Source organism: Panthera uncia, chromosome F1 (assembly GCF_023721935.1).
Source record: "Panthera uncia isolate 11264 chromosome F1, Puncia_PCG_1.0, whole genome shotgun sequence".
In the NCBI taxonomy this organism is placed as follows: Eukaryota; Metazoa; Chordata; class Mammalia; order Carnivora; family Felidae; genus Panthera; species Panthera uncia.
In genome coordinates, this window is record NC_064813.1 from 44467428 (window position 1) to 44483657 (window position 16230).

General features: G+C 35.3%; 1 pseudogene; it reads left to right on the forward strand.

Annotated features, from left to right (window-relative positions):
• The first annotated feature begins 6959 nt into the window (after positions 1–6959).
• On the forward strand, positions 6960–8679 carry LOC125925812 (peroxiredoxin-2-like; annotated as a pseudogene).
• Positions 8680–16230: the final 7551 nt, after the last annotated feature.

The window sequence follows — 16230 nt, forward strand, 5'->3', positions numbered from 1 at the left end:
GAGCCTGGAGCCTGTTTCCGATTCTGTGTCTCCCTCTCTCCCTGCCCCTCCCCCATTCATGCTCTGTCGCTCTCTGTCCCAAAAATAAATAAAAAATGTTGAAAAAAAAAATTTAAAAAAAAAATAAAATAAAATAAAATTAGTAGCTTCTTAGGATGGGGTAGTTTCCTTTTTTTTTTTTTTTTTTTTTTTTTTAACCTCATAAGCAGACTATTCAGTCTGAGCAGTTTTGGTTCACTTCATGAGAAAGCTGAGTGGTCCCTTTGCACCCGCGCTTCGAGCCAAGTAAGCACCACAGTCCCTGGGTTCTAATGTAGCAGCACATTAACAGCATCTTGAAAGCCTAATGAACCTCAAGCATATTCATAAAAGCTCCAAAAAAGCCCCATGAATCCTCTTACACTATTTACACAACACACATTTTTAAAAGGAAGGCTTGATTTTAGTGCACGGAACTCCCTCTCTTACCAAAGATCCCTACCCTGTATGGGATAAAACTGGGTGGGAAAGGGCTCCCTCCCTCCCAAACCTCACACTCCATTCTGATGCAACACCACAAAGATTGTTTGTAACTATTTTTAAGTGCCCTTCCCTGAGCATTGAATATAAAGTGCTTTTTATTCCCTTACTGCTGAATAACCACCACTACTGCCCACTGCTGCTTCTATTTCAGCTACTATTCCCATCGCTGCTACTACTGAAGCACTTAGTATGTTTCTGACAACACTCAATAAATTATTATTATGATTTTAACAGACTAGTAAGCTGAGACAAAGAGGTAAGTATGACAACTGGAAAAATTACATGAAATTAGTACACAGTTGCTTTAAATCATGAGAAAATCAGAAAATATGGTAGACATCTACCTTTTACTTTAGTTTTTCATTCAAGTTGTTCATTATTTTTATAAATATTAATGGAAATCCAGCTTGCTTCCTGGTTTAAAAATGCATTCAGCCTCTCTGATGTGTAATTGCTGTATTGCCATTCTACTGTTGGCAGCAGGGCATCTGCACTATGCAAAATGTTCTGTCTCCCATTTAGGTCAAGATGAATTTTTTTTTTTAATGAGAAATGAAAAGTTCCCTAAAATAATCTGCATCAGTAAAAAGAAACTCCTATTAAATTGTGCTTCAAAATAATTATGTACTTTAATACTTACAAATAATATGTTCTGGTTTAAAAAGTAAAAAAGAAAGACATGCAACATCCTTGCATTTAGAATTCACTAAATACTGCTATGCATTCCACTTTGGTACAAAAGATATTTTTTCTTTGATTAAAAACAGTGTCGCAAAAACTAAGACCAACAAAAACTGAAAGTACAGTGACATTTACCTTTATATTAAAAATAGTAATGCATTCAAAAAAATAATCAGTTTTAGCAAAAAATATCTTTTTTTCTAGCTGTTGATGAGTGTATACAGATTCAAAATATATTGGGTCAGAAATGAATTCATTCTTAGAGTTATTTAAAGAGATCTGGTAGTAAAGTGCCTAAGGTTTTGAGCAATTTTAAGTCATAGAAAATTAAATTTAAATCACAGTTCTAACTGTATAAACTTTCATACACAACTGTACATGGTTATAAAATGGGCATAACATAAGCTGGATCACAATGTCATTTTAAGTGTTATGTGAGCTAATTAAGTAAAACAAGACAGTTTACTGCACACAATAAATAAGTTAATGTCAACTTCAAATTATTAACAATATTTCATTGTATGATAATTTTAAAAAACTAAAATATTTATTCAAATTGATTAGGCAACTTACACTGACAAGTTTATCTATATCTATACCTGTAAAAGTTTCTATAATATATTCAAAGAAGCCTAAAAGAATAACTTTGGAAATCCAGAAACATTTTCTTTACAGATTCTCTCAAAAATAGTAGTCTAGATATGCTAGTTTCATCTATATGTTTAACAGATATTTTACAGTTACTATGTTCCAAGCACTGTGCTAGGCTACTGATAAATATTGGGGAATAGAAGAAAATAAAAATAGCCTCTGCTCTATGATATCTGTAGCCTATTGTTTTGTTTGTTCAATTGCACAAAAAATTAAAGACCAATTGCAAGTTATGCTGTCACTAGGTGTCTAATTACAAAAACAGCAGCAAAATGGATAATAACAATGACATAGAGTAAAACAATAAAAGGCATGATTATTATCAATAACTGCCTACAGACTTTAGTTAGGAAGAAAGGGAAGGACCCCAGAATTTAACAATTAGTGTATTCAGAATTGAGTATACATGCAGAGAAACCATTCTATTAAGAATGGTGAAAAATTGGGGCACCTGGGTGGCTCAGTCGGTTGAGTGTCTCACTTCGGCTCAGGTCACGATCTCACAGTTCATGAGTTCAAGCCTCGCATGGGGCTCTGTGCTGTCAGCTCAGAGCCTGGAGCCTGCTTCAGATTCTGTGTCTCCCTCTCTCTCTGTCCCTCCCCTACTCATGCCCTGTCTGTCTGTCTGTCTCTCTCTCTCAAAAGTACATAAAAACATAAAAAAAATTAAAAACAAAAAACAAAAAAGAATGGTGAAAAATTGGAATGCCTGGATGGCTTGGTTGGTTAAGTGACCAACTCTTTTTATTTTTATTTTATTTTATTTACACAGCTCTTAGAATGAAGTTTTTTCCTGTCATTTTTATTTAACTGAAAAATATCCTGAAATTACAAGGTAGATGACTTTAAAAAGCAATTGCTATTTACAACAACGTGCACCTGAGTTTTCTAAATGCATTCTATTGCCAAAAAATACAAAAATAAATTGGATGTCGAGGCTAATATTTAATGTGATTTTTAACTTCTGTTTCAATTTTATGTCTTCCCCCACATATTTTTTTTCCATTTACTAAAATTTTGGAAGCAAATGTTATACATTCGGTCTTCTATTAACAATGGTAAAATGAAGAAACTTTTACTTTATTATTTCATATCTCTTGATAGGATTTTTCTTTAATTCAAAGGGTTCTCCTGGGGGTTTGGGGTGACTCTAAAATAAATAGAGTTCAACTAAAATGGCCTTGGTTTTGAGTATTATCTACCTTAGCCAAGTTCTTAATATGTATATTCCATTAAATAATATTTTTTAAAAATTTACCCTCAATCTCCATATCTATAAATTAGTAATCACAAGATGAAATATCATAGAAATCTGGCTTTAGGTTCTGATATGGTGGTTCAGGTGAATCGATTCTGACTAAAAGTCCAGACCCTAAGCCAACAATTGGTGAAATAACTTTTGAAATGACAAACACTTCATGAATATTGTGCGCTAGGGGATAAGCTACAGTTCTGAGCTGCTGATGCTGTATTATGCCCCACGTGCAAACAATCAGCGATTTGAGAGTAGAGAACTGAGTTCTAATTCTAGAAGGCCTTCACATGTCATTTTTTCCCTCCTCTGAAACAGATTGTCCTCATTTGTAAATAAGAAAATTGGAGTGATTTTTCAGTGCCTACAAGTCTGTCATGTGTTTGATTTGATGAATCATGCTTTGATTTCTGTTTCCTCCAGCATTTTTTTATTACATATATACATGGATAAATTCCTGGCTGTTTGTTATATTTTACTTTATTTTAAATTATTTATTTATTTATCTTTAATTTACCTCCAAGTTAGTTAGCATATAGTGCAACAATGATTTTAGGAGTAGATTCCTTAATGCACCTTTCCCATTTAGCCCATCCCCTCTCCCACAACCCCTCCAGCAACCCTCTGTTTGTTCTATATATAAAGAGTCTCTTATGTTTTGTCCCTCTCCCTGTTTTTATATCATTTTTGCTTCCCTTCCCTTATGTTTATCTGTTCTGTGTGTTAAAGTCCTCATATGAGTGAAGTCATATGATATTTGTCTTTCTCTGACTAAGTTCGCTTAGTATAATACCCTCCAAGTCCATCCACGTAGTTGCAAATGGCAAGATTTCATTCTTTTTGATTGCCGAGTAATATACCACATCTTCTTTATCCATTCATCCATTGATGGACATTTGGGCTCTTTCCATACTTTGGCTATTGTTGATAGTGCTGCTATAAACATGGGGGTGCCTGTGTCCCTTCGAAAAAGCACACCTGTATCCCATGGATATATACCTTGTAGTGCAATCGCTGGGTCATAGGGTAGTTCTATTTTTAGTTTTTTGAGGAACCTCCATACTGTTTTCCAGAGTGGCTGCATCAGCTTGCTTTGGCACCAACAATGCAAAAGAGATCCTGTCTGTCCACATCCTTGCCAGCATCTGTTGTTGCCTGAGTTAATGTTAGTCCTTCTAACAGGTGTAAGGTGGTATCTCATTGTGGTTTTGATTTGTATTTCCCTGATGTTGAGTGATGTTGAGCATTAGTCATTGTTCTGCATGTCACTCTCCAGTTTTCCCAGCACCACTTGCTGAAGAGACTGACTTTATTCCATTGGATATTCTTTCCTGCTTTGTCAAAGATTAGTTGGCCATATTTTTGTGGGTCCATTTCTCAGTTCTCTATTCTTCCATTGATCTATGGGTCTATTCTTGTGCCACTACTATCCTGTCTTGATTGTTACAGCTTTGTAAACGGCTTGAGGTTTGGGATTCTGATGCCTCCTGCTTTTTCTTTTTCAAGATTGCTTTGGATATCTTCTGGTTCCATACAAACTTTAGGATTGTTTTAGCTCTGTGAAGAATTCTGGTGTTATTTTGATAGAGATTGCACCGAATATGTAGATTGCTTTGGATAATATCGACATTTTAACAATATTTGTTCTTCCTATCCAGGAGCATGGAATCTTTTTCCATTTTTTTTGTGTCTTCTTCAATTTCTTTCATAAGCTTTCTATAGTTTTCAGCGTATAGATTTTTCACCTCTTTGGTTAGATTTATTCCTAGGTATGTTATGGTTTTGGGTGCAATTGTAAATGGGATTGATTTCTCTTTCTGTTGGGTTCATTTTTGGTGTATAGGAATGCAACCGATTTCTATGCATTGATTTTATATCCTGCAACTTTGCTGAATTCATGAATCAGTTCTAGCAGTTTTTTAGTGAAATCTTTTGGGTTTTCCATATACAGTATCATGTTATCTGCAAAGAGTGAAAGTTTGATATCCTCCTGGATTATTTGGATGCCTTTTATGTCTTTGTGTTGTCTGATTGTTGTGGCTAAGACTTCCAATACTATGTTGAATAATAGTGGTGAGAATGGACATCCCTGTCTTGTTCCTGACCTTAAGGGGAAAGCTGTCAGTTTTTCCCCATGGAGGATGATATTAGCATTGGGTCATTCATATATGGCTTTTTATGGCTTTTTATGATCTCGAGGTATGATCCTTCTATCTCTACTTTCTTGGCGGTTTTTATGAAGAAAGGATGCTGTATTTTGTCAAATGCTTTCTTTGCATCTATTGAGAGGATCATCTGGTTCTTGTCCTTTCTTTTACTATGTGATGAATCACATTGGTTGTTTTGTGGATATTAAACCAGCCCTGCATCCCAGGTATAAATCCCACTTGGTCGTGGTGAATAATATTTTTTAGTGTATTGTTGGATCTGGTTGGCTACTCTCTTGTGGAGGATTTTTGCCTCCATGTTCATCAGGGAAAGTGGTATAGTTCTCCTTTTTAGTGGGGTCTTTGGTTTTGGAATCAGGGTAATTCTGGCTTCACAGAAAGAGTTTGGAAGTTTTCCTTCCATTTCTATTTTTTGGAATAGCTTCAGGAGAATAGGATGCCTGGGTGGCTGAGTCTGTTAAACGTTGACTCTTGATTTTGGCTCAGGTCATGATCCCAGGATTGTGGGACTGAGTTCCCGGTTGGGCTTCACACTGAGGATGGAGCCTGCTTGAGATTCTCTCTCCCTCCACTCCTCTCCCTTGCTTGTGCTGCCTCTAGAAAACAAACAAACAAACAAACAAACAAAAAACTAAAAACCAAAAAACAAAAAACCACTTCTACTAGAAAATTATCAACAGAGATTATAATTGACTGTTTATCATTTAACTATTGTTTATATTATGAATATGTTTGTTGATATTAATCAATGTTTAAAATGAAAGTAAAATATATAGGATTAAAATACCTTTAACATTTGTTTTAATAGAACATAGACAGCATAGACAGCATGAGAAAAATGAAAAAAAAACATATAAAATGGCATATTTAATAATTTCCTCTGATTAGAACTCCATTATCAAGTATAACCTAATTCTCAATTTCATACCAACCTTATTTGGAATCGTCTTGTTCAACGAATAATTATTCACCAAATACACAAAATATAACATACCATGCTATATATAATAATTATACCTTTTTGGATTATTGGAAGGATTTAGAGAATGGGTATTTTGTATGCTACCTGGTTTTACAGTCCCAACTTGGCTACATGATCTGGCTCAATAACGCAAAAGCTAAAACTAAAAGTTAGCTCAAACAACTAAAAGGTAACAGACACTATAAGACTGAAATTTATATTGCATATATATGTAATATATGTATATGTGTTATATTAGTATGTAATATATGTAATATATGTATGTATATAAGTTAGATACAGGCTGGCTCATGATATGTTTCAAACTTGGCTACAGAACTATTTTAATCACAAAGCAGTACACGTTGCCTTTTATTGGCCATGAATCAGCATTATGGTTCAAGCATGTCTAGAGATAAATTCAGATTTGCAACAAAGCAACTGAGAATAACCCTATGTATGTATGTGTATATATATGTATATGTATATATATATACACACATATATATCAATATCATTTAAAGATCTCAACACAGTGGATTTTTATAGAATACAACACAACCAATTAAATTATCTAAAAACCCATTTTATCCTCTTTACACACACATATTAATTGATTTAGAATTTAGGTTTAAATTTAAATTTAAACTATTTTAAATAAATTCTATAAAGAAAGGAGAAACTGTAATAGCATTAAAAGAATTCCGAGAAGGGGGTGCTGAGAATGCATGTTTGTGCATCTGTCAGTCCGTGTATCCTTGTTTTTGCCCATGTGGCTTTCAGTGCTGCCCTCTGGCAACACATAGGAAAGCCTGCCCTGAATTTCCAGCCCACTGCCATGGTGGATGGTTCCTTCGAGGAGATGAAGCTTTCTGACTACAGATGGAAATACTTGGTCCTCTTTGTCTACCTGCTGGACTTCACCCTGGGTGACCCACAGTGATCATCGCTTTCAGTGAACATGCTGAGGATTTACTCAGGCTGGACTGTGAGGTGCTGGGGGTCTCTGTTGACTCTCAGTTCATCCCCCTGGTGGGGATCAACAAGCCCAGGAAAGAAGGCAGCTTGCCTCACCCCACAACATCCCTCTGCTGGCAGGTGTAACCAGAAGCTTGTCCCAAGATTATGGTGTGCTGAAGGAAGATTGAAGGCATTGCATACAGGGGCCTCTTTATCACTGATGGCAGCAGTGTCCTTCGCCAGATCACTGTCAATGATTTGCCTGTGGGGAGCTCAGTGGAGGAAGCTCCTGCACCTGGTCCAGGTCTTCCAGTACAGGAATGAGAGTGGGGAAGTCTGTCCACCACAGGAACGAACACGAGGAAGTCCGTCCAGTACAGGAATTAACACGGGGAAATTTGTCCTGCCGGCTGGAAGTCAGGCAGTGACACAATCAAGCCCAACGTATACAACAGCAAGGGATACTTCTCCAAACACAGCAAGGGTGGCACACAAATGGAAAGCTTGGGATGTTGGCCTGCACCTATGACTATGCCTGGATACCCCATGCCAACTCAGGAAAGGTCAGACCTGCCTCTTTAAATTCTAAAGTCAGTGACCCTGGAGGGTTAGACCAAGGATGTCTCATTTTCCCAGCTGGGCTGGTCAATGGTGAGCCCCTCCCTGAAGCCCACCTAGCTAGGCACAGGCCTAGAGGTGATTCATAAAGTATTAGGACAGAAACAAACAAACAAACCAAACCAACAACAACAACAAAAAATCCCAGAAGGGAAGGCCTTATGATAGTACACTTTTGCAGTGAGAAGAAAATATCTACACACTTAGGTTTGATAAAAGACCTGTGTCTAGAATATATAAGGAATGCCTATGTCTCCTACATGTTACAAAGAAAATACACAGTTGGCCAAGAGACACATGAAAATGCTCAAAATCATTAGTCATTGGAGAAGTGAAAATGAAAACCACGGTATCATACCATTCCACACCATTTCACAGGCTGACATTCAAACAACTGATACCAGTGAAGATGTGGAGTTCGTAAGAATGTCAAAATGTAGAGCCACTTTGGAACATAGGTTGGTGGTTTTCTATAAAGGTAAACAATATACTTTCCTACCCAATAATCTCACCTTTCAGGTGACATGAAAATGCTAATCCATGCAAATTCTTAGACCCCAAATAATTTAGGATTACTCTTGTAGACTTACTCTTTGGGAGCATTCAAAAGATGCTTTGTTAAAATCCCGAGAGAAAGACTCAGGATGGTTTTACTGCATAACTAGAGCACACAAAGTGAGGTATCGGTCACACTGCAAACCTGTTTTTAGTCTCTTGTGTCGCACAGGCTACAATCTCCACTCACTCAACTTGCCTTCATTTCTCCTGGTTTAAGAGTTGTCTTGGTCATGTTAATGTTATTCATGGCTAAGAATTCCAGGAGAAAGGAAGGGCAAGAATCTCGAGTTGCTTCTGAAAATCTTTAACAGACATCGTTAAGTTTTAAATTAGAATTTTAAGATTTGCTCAGAAGAAAAGTATTCAATTTTGTGTGGATACTGGTGGAAAACAATAAGATTAGTTTAAGTGATTATAAGTCTTATATAAAAAGAGTGTGTACTTAAATGTACTCAGATGAATAGAAAAAAGATTATTATTTTGTCAATCTTAATAAATGAGCAATATTAATAAGTATGCCTTCAGATTATATTTCAAATATGATAGTCTATAGAAACAGTGAGTTTAATAAAGGGATTACTGAATAAGTAAAATAAAAATTTTATTTGATTACAAGTATCTTTTAATTTCTGGGGCACCTGGGTGGCTCAGTTGGTTGGGTAAGCATCCAATTCTTGATTTCTGCTCAAGTCATGATCTCATGGTTGGTGGGATCGAGCCCCACACTGGGCTCTGTGCTGACAGTGTGGAGCCTGCTTGGGATTCTCTCTCTCTCTCTTTCTGCCCCTTCACCATGGGCATGCATGCTCATGCACTCTCTCTCTCTCTAAAAATAAATAAACATTTAAAAATAAATAAATAAAATCTCTTTTAGAAAAACAAATATCTTCTTATATCTTTCATCTTGTATTAAAAAGTAAAATTTTGGTTATAATAAATTCTTTGAATTATTGCATATAAAATGCAAGATACTTTATACTTGTGTGTGCATATGTTTTTGTGTGTATCCTTTCTTTTCTATAAAAGTAGAAACTCTTTTGTTAAAAAATGATTCAATATCACGACCTTTGCAAAATTAAATCTTAAAATGAAAATAACTCTTTTACTTTGGAATTTAGTAAGATAATTACAATAGATATCGGCTCTTGCTTTGACTACCCAATAATCTTTGAATATCCTTTTAATGTTTCTTATAAATTTCGACTTTCAGATTCATGACTTTCTGAGATGAAACTAAAATCAAAGCAAGCAAAACAAAAACCCTACCTTTCACAGTGTGATCCATATTTTGTAGTATTAATGCCTGCTGAAAGTAGGCATATTCTGTGACAGTAGGCAGCAATGAAAATGAAAAGTCTTCAGACACATTCAACAAACTGAATAAAACTTACAAACATGATGCTGAGTGAAAAGAAATCCATAAAAAAAGAGAATGTATTGCATGCTTCCATTAGTATAAAGTTAAAAAAATCAAAACTAAAGGATGGAGTTTGCCATCAAGGCAGCAGTTAAATTGGGGCAGGATAAATGGAACACTAATGGGAGAGGGTAAATGAGAATTCTGGGGTGACGTTGCAGTTACACCTTTTGTGGTAGCATTTACCAGGTCGTATTCACTCTGTAATATTTCTTGAAATAGTGAAATTATAAATTAAGTACTTTAAATTTTTTTTAAGAGAGATACAGAGACAAAGGGAGGGGCAGAGAGAGGGAGACGAAGCATCTGAAGCAGGCTCCAGGCTCTGGGCTGTCAGCACAGAGCCTGACTTGGGTCTTGAACCCATAAACTGCGAGATCATGACCTGAGCCGACATCACTGCTTAACTGACTGTACTTTTTTCTGTGTGCTTTTTTCTAAATTATGTACTTTTTTCTATGCATAATATGCTTCATTATAACTGTTTACAAGGTTTTAAGAAACACCTCTAACTGCTGGGGGTGGAGGGGAAGCCAGGTTCTTTCACACATGGCAAAGCTAGGTTCTGGGAAGCAGATTCACATACGTATGATAAGGATGAGGAAGAACATATTACATTAAATTGTTATGATGGTAATAAATTTTGTGTTCCTTATTAATATTTTAAAGATTTATTTACTTTTGAGAGAGAGAACGCAAGTGGAGAAGGAGTAGAGAGAGGGGGACAGAAGATCCCAAGCAGGCTCTGCGCTGTCAGCCACCGGCCCAATACTGGGCTCAAACTCAGGAACTGTGAGATCCTGACTTGAGCCCAAGTCCGATGCTCAACTGACTGAGCCACCCAGGTGTCCCTTGTTCCTTATTAATTTTAAAGTCTGTCTCCTTATAAAAAGTTCTGATTTAACCTGATAGAGTAGGAAATTAGCATACATTTGTATCCTAAGACCAAAATAAATATATAATGGTTTGCAAAACAGATCAGAGGATGGGGGTTTGGGTTGTCACTGTTGAAACGCATATTTTAACAAATTTTGTGAAGAGAAGAAAATCAGAAGAGAAACGGAATAAAGGCAGAGGATTGACAATGTAGAATCAGGGTATTGCTAAGGAGGTGGTTGATTCTAACAATAGCAAATATTAGTTTCTTCAACTCAGATACAAAATGTCCTATGCTGTGCAGGATATTTCTATACAATAAAACATTTTCTTACCCAAAATGCTTTTACTACATTCACTGAGAAAGCGGCCAGAGAGATAAGCATATTTATTGTGTGTAACTTTGCTGACATTTGTCCATTGAGATAAGCACATGAGTAAATTGTTTCTCTGTTGACATTTGTTCTCAATGAAAGTTTCCTTTTTCTTTTCTAGTAGGTAATGCCCTCACAGTGTCCACGGGGTATTAAAACTGTGTCTTTTGAAATTGGCAAAGTGGTTTTTTACACTTACAAAGTTAAATTTCTCGTTGTTTGAGGGTTTAAAAAAACACCCTTTTAGTATTCTAGCAGTATTTACAGGTTTCTAGTCAGTTGGATATTAGGAAGCTTATGACTATTATGGCATTATTTAAATTAAATGAGTAATTTATTGAAATAGTTCAGAAGCCTCCCGGAAACATTAATTAATTTCACTATATTGTGATCCCTTTTCTGAGCAGCTTGTGCTTTCAAAATTTTTCTTCAGAAACAGAAAATATGTAAGAAGTGCTCAACTAAATGAGAATATTGCATTATTGGGGAGCCCAGCTGGCTCAGTTGGTAAATCATGTGACTCTTGATGTCAAGGTTGTGAGTTAGAGCCCCACATTGAGTGTGGAGATTGCTTAAAAAATGAAATTTAAAAAAATCTTTAATAAAGAATATTACATTATTATTTTTAACCAAATAAGTTACCTCAATTTGGATAGATGGATGATAGATAGATGATTGATAGATAGGTAGATAGATAGATAGATAGATAGATAGACAAAGGGAGAGTGGGGCAGGGATTAACCTTTCTCAATGGAAAATGAGATTAGGGTTTGTAAGATTGCCTTGAAATCTAAATTGAAGTGATGGAAATAAAAGAACATTCAAGTTTCTAAGGCTTTCAGAAAATTCAGTAGTATTGAAAAAAAGAGAAAGGTAATCATGGCAGAAATTCTTCCCAGGAACAGATTGTGTGAATGTTCGGATCTTACTTTGCATAAAATCTTACTAATATCACCAAATGTGGAAAGACATCACACAAAGACGTGGCCCAAATAAACTCTACAGTTGGACCCTGTCTAAAATGCACTATAGGCAGGAAAACTGCAAGAAAGTGCAGAAACATTGTAATTGCCCATAGTTAGTTTTCTCCAATAAACAGAGGTTTTAGAAAACAGAAGTCTAAAGAGAAAATGAATAAAAATATTTGTCAAGACAGTGGTGGCAATGGGAGAGACCTGTGCAGAGGGTTCTTTTTGGAAGTAACCTGGCTCTAACACTTAACCCAACCCTCTTGCAATTAGCATGCCCATTATTATCAATATTCTGGACATTGTTATAAAAGAAGTAGTAAGTGGAAGTGTGTTGCCTTTAGCTTTGTTTTCTCAAGATTCTTCAGCTATTCAGGAGCTTCTGTAGTTCCATACAAATTTCAGAATTGGCTTTTCTATCTCTGTGAAAAACGCCATTGGAATTTTGATAGGAATTAAATTGAATTTATCACTTTGGGTAGTATGGACACTTTAACAATACTTTTCAAATCCGTGAACACGGGCTATCTTTTCATTTATTTGAATCTTCTTCAGTTTCTTTCATCAGTATCTTACAGTTTTTGGTGTACATCTTTCATCTTCTTGGATAAGTTTATTCCTATTTTATTTTTTTCTTCATATGTTCATAAATGGGGTTGCTTTTATTTTTCTAAGGCTAGTCAAATGAAGCAGTGAGAGTCAAGAAGAAATAAATCTGTAACTGGTTGTGATCAATTAATCGTAAACACCACTGCACTTGGATCAGCTAGAATTGTTTTCTTGACTTCCTTTTGTTGGTATAAAGAATGCAACTGGTTTTTATGTGTTGATTCTGTTTTCTGCAACTTTACTGAATTTATTAGTTCTAACAGGTTTCTTTTTTTTTTTTTGAGACTTTAGAGTTTTCTGCATTTTGGATTATGTCATTTGCAAGCAGATATTTTTACTTGTCACTTTCCAATTTGAATGCCTTCTATTTCTTTTTCCTTTTTTCTCTTCTGGTTGCTCATCTTAGTGCTTTCAGTACTATGTTACATAGAAGTGGGGAGGGTAAGCATTCTTGCTTTATAGAAAATTTTAGAGGAAACACTTTCACTTTTTCTCCACTAATTATGATGTTAGCTGTGGATTTTTAAAATAAATGGTCTCATTGTGTTGAGGAGGTTTCCTTTTATAGCTATTTTGTTGAGAGTTTTTATCATATATATTTATACTGAACTTTTCAAATGCTTTTTCTGCTTTTATTAAGATGACATTTTAGTCTTCTATTCTGTTACTGTGGTATATCATGTCGATTGGTTTGCATATGTTAAAACAATCTTTCATCCCAGGGATAAACCCTACTTGGTCTTGGTGCAAATTCTTTTTGATATACTGTCAAATTTAATTTGCTAGTATTTTATTGAGAACTTTTGTATCTATGTTACTTATTTTGAGCCCATTTGACAGGTATGATATAAGTTACTTCTTTATCCTAAAGAAGGTATTTCATAATACAAAAGAGAATACTTTGGCTTAATAAACAAATAAAATTAAACAAATAATTAACAGCATTCAAAAGTGACGGGGCAAGTGTCAGAGTACTGATGAAATGCTAAATTTATTTTCTACACGAAGGATTAAATGTTATGTATATTTAGGAAAAAGTGAAATAACCATACGCACATAGATAGTTTTATAATAAATATATTATGAGAGTGACACATATTAATTATTTATCTTAATATGAAAGGTGAAATTAATATCCAAAACAAAAAGGCAAGCACTAAATCAGAGATGTTTTTTCTTTCATCTTTTTATTTATTATTAGTAGTAAATATTATTTTCAGAATTCTTTTTTTTTTTCATTTTTTTAAGTTTAGTCATTTCAAGAGAGACAGGGAGAGTGAGTGGCAGTGGGGAAGAGAGAGAGGGAGAGAGAGAGAATCCGAAGCAGGCTCTGCACTGTCAGGCTGGAGCTGCATGTGGGACTTGAACTCAAGAAATGCAAGACCATGACCTGAGCCGAACCCAAGAGTTGGTTGCTTAACCAACTGAGCCACCCAGGATCCCCAACCTTTATCAGAATTCTTATTTGAGATATTTGTGTAATTCATCAAAAAACAAAAACAATTAAATTATTACTTTAGAAAATAAAAATTCAGTAAAATAACTGTTGTCATCATCGAGAGATTAAACAAATGATATCAAGTTTAGCTCAGTGTTGTGTCTTTTCAACATTTTTCTTTAATAGCAGCTCTTTTTTAAATCTAACTTATGATTTCTTATGTAAAAATATAATTATAACTTTTCAAATTAATTAAGTTCTAGTGTATGAAATTTTTTTTCAGTCAAAAAAATGAGAGAATATTAAGAGCACCAGAATACTACCTATGTGCAGAAAGCAGAGGTACTTTCTGAACTCATAGGCTGTTATTTGACTCATCACATCTTTAATTAGATGGAAAAAATAATAGAGTCTCAAAGACTATATTACAGTATTTCTTAAGAGAGTAAACTTTACAGTCAGATAAAAAACAGAAAATTATGAATCCTTAAGGCTTTAGTTGTGAGGACAACTCACTGTGATGTATGAAGCTTTTATTATTAATATACCAGGGCACATTTGTAGCAATTTTACATGACATTCAGATGTGACCAAAAAAAAAAAAAAAAAAAAAAGATATAAAAGGTTTAGCTGTTTCTAAGGTTTTTGAGGTATTTATCTTATCGGTTAAAATGCACAGTGATTTAAAAATAATAAAATAAAATAAAATACATAAAATACAAAGTGATTATTTTTATATGTAAGGATGATTTAAGTCATAGAAGGTATGTCTTTTATTTATTCATTTATCGAATATTTGTGAAATGGCTGCTATGTAGCGTACTGTTCAATAACTGTGTGTGTGTGTGTGTGTGTGTGTGCGTGCGTGTGTGTGTGTGTGTGTGTTTAACAGCAGTGCCTAACTTAGGCACTGAGTATATACCCAATTAAAAAATATATATAGGGGCGCCTGGGTGGCTTGGTCGGTTAAGCGTCCGACTTCGGCTCAGGTCATGATCTCACGGTCCGTGGGTTCGAGCCCTGCGTCGGGCTCTGTGCTGACAGCTCAGAGCCTGGAGCCTGTTTCAGATTCTGTGTCTCCCTCTCTCTGACCCTCTCCCATTCATGCTCTGTCTCTCTCTATCTCAAAAATGAATAAACGTTAAAAAAAAATTAAAAAAAAAAGACTATATATATATATACACACACACACACACACACACACACACACACACACACATACACTTGAAGGAGCTCATGATCTAGTAATACACGTATTGAGTAAGCTAAACCCCAACAGAAAATTTATAGACTAGGGAGTAAATTGAACTGACAAGGGAGAACTGGATTGAGAGCAAGTTCAATGATGGTAAGTCCAATATGTCTGGGTGTCAATTAGCAACTTCAAGTGCAAGATGGTTCAGTTTAACAGCTAATTGTGAATGAAGAGTCTCTTTTCCCTATCACTTCCTGAAATGTCAAAAAATGTTGCAGATTCTACTGTAAAGCCTTAAAAGGATTCCAAAAACACCACAAAATAAGCAAAAATGCTATTAACTTAAATTGAATTAAGAAGGACCTCTGTCTCTTCTCCAGAGAAAGAGAGAGAGTGGGAGGGTTGGAAGAGAAGGGGAAGGGAAGAGGAAGAGGGGGACAAGAAGGGTGAATTCAGCAAGAAGTAGGAAAAATCAGGAGTAGGAAAAGAGGAGGGAGAGGGGAGGAAAGAAGAGAGATGCATTCGTATTTCATAATAAAAGTAATAAGCATTAACTGTGAAATGTTTGGAGAATATCAAAATGCATAAACAAAATGTGAAGCACCTTTAAGTCCAACATGCAATGAACTTGGCCATTAATATTGCAGCAAGTGAACTTGGAGACATACATTTTTATATGTATGCCTGAGGTAGTTCTGCTGTCAATATCTGTCTTCTTCTCTTCATCCTGGGCATACAGTTAACTTACCTTTGACATATTTTTGCACAATTACTTGAAGCCTGAATTTTGGAAAAACTGCTTGTTTTGAATTAAGGTTGAATGAGGCTGTTTTGAATTGAGGTTGAATTGAGTTGAATGAGGCTGTTCTTTTCTATACCCTGATCAGCTAGGACCTACACGAGTTTAGGAATTCAAAGTGGAAGGAGAGCCTCTCCCACAGCCGCTTGACTACAAATTCTTACACTGAACTGCTGCATAATG